This window comes from Mandrillus leucophaeus, unplaced genomic scaffold (genome assembly GCF_000951045.1).
Source record: "Mandrillus leucophaeus isolate KB7577 unplaced genomic scaffold, Mleu.le_1.0 Scaffold997, whole genome shotgun sequence".
NCBI classification, from domain to species: Eukaryota; Metazoa; Chordata; class Mammalia; order Primates; family Cercopithecidae; genus Mandrillus; species Mandrillus leucophaeus.
This window is the reverse complement of record NW_012110885.1, coordinates 348,723-350,518: the sequence shown is the minus strand read 5'-3', so window position 1 is coordinate 350,518 and position 1,796 is coordinate 348,723.

Here is a 1,796-nt window from a genome sequence, read left to right as displayed (position 1 = left end):
CTGTACCACGCCTCCCCCAGACTCCACCAGCTGCACTTCACACTGGACACCTGCAAACAGAGGTACACCCTGGTCAGAAACTGCCACACAGATCCACTGTTCCTCTCACTCATGTTCATTCACACTCAACATCTCTATTTCTCCATGAATCACCTTTTAAAATGGCAACAAGGAAAACCCAGCTCAGTCCAAACTCCATGGTGAGTCCTCTGTGTTCAGTGCTGATCACCGAATGGAAACACCTGGGAATCTCAGGGCTGGGGCTCCTCTCCCAGGGCTGCAGGGTCAGGGCTAGGTTAGTTTTCATATAAGCAGAGGGAGGACCCTATTTGCATGTCTCCTACTATATAATGAGTTCTGTAAGGCATGCATCACAGTGGGCTGTGTCCAAGAGTGGATGTGGGTGATTATACTTCATAAGTAATTAATTCTCATTAGCCGTCATACTTTTACATGCACATGAAATACGTTCTTTGGGAGTCAATGCTTCCTTCATTTACAGATGTGAATGTAAACCCCCAAGTATGGAGGGGCCATGTGACATGTCTAAGAGCTCACATCTGGTAAGAGCCAGTCTCAGTGTCTGGCCTACGTTTCTCACAATTGGATCCAACTGTTCCCTAAATAAACTCTAGGAAAGAGCTAGAAATTCCAAGTGAGGTTTACGAAACAATCTTCTTAAAATGATACTGTGATATTATTTGGCTGTATCTTGGTGTCCTTCTAAGTAATATAGAAAAACTGAGGGTTAATTCATGTGAGTATTCAGGAGTTCATGACTTTTTTTGTATTATTTCTCTCCTCATCTTCTACCACATTAGACTTTTATTTTTAATAGTTTTAATGAGGGAATACTGACATAATCTTCACATAGTATGTTCACCATTTGACAGACATTGACCTAATCACCATTCACAGAGAAAACAAATCAATTCGCCTCTCAATTTTCTCTTTGTCTCCCGCAATTTCTCCTTCCTATACCTTCACTTCTCTTACCATGGAGAAGTCAGTTAGGGATCTTTGTTATGTAGCTTCCAATGAGTATTCACTTTGTACAGTTTATAAAACGGAATCATATGTATGTGTTTGGCTCATTATACTCATCGCATGTACTTGTGAATTGAACCACGCTGTTGATCGGATCCAACATTAGCTGACTGTAGTAGTGGGTACTATTCCAATAAACGACTTTTCCACAATTTGTTTACTGATAAAGGTGCTGATTAGTATTTGGATTGGTTTCAGTTTCTGTGTATTTGAAAGAAAGCTGCTGCTCAGCTTGGAGGAGTACACAGCAGAGAAACATGTTCTAGATCTGACAACATGAACAACAGCTAAACTGGTCAAGTTGCAAATGAATCAATATTTTTTAATACTTCAGGCAACTAACTTTACGGCACCCCGTGTCTATGTCAGTATGTGAGACAGAAAGAAAGAGGGAGGAAAGGACACTGAAAATAAAGTGATTCTACGTAAGTATTAATTTGTGAGGTCCTCAAATGCAGGAACTTATTCCTAATGAACAGAGTCCACATAGGTTGAAGAGGGCAACTTGATGCACCCACATATGGCTATAGATTCATAATATAAATGTTATTCTCTAAACACATAAACACTCATACACATTAGAATAGATGTAGTGTCTAGTCATGGAATGAGAAGGTGACACTAAAACCCGTCTTCAGGCCTTTCCCTGCCTGTTACACCTGCTCTGAGGCTGACCCTTGAGCCTGCCTGACCACTGAGCCCCACAGTGGTCCTGAGACCTCATGCAGTGCCATGTGCCCCCTGGGTTT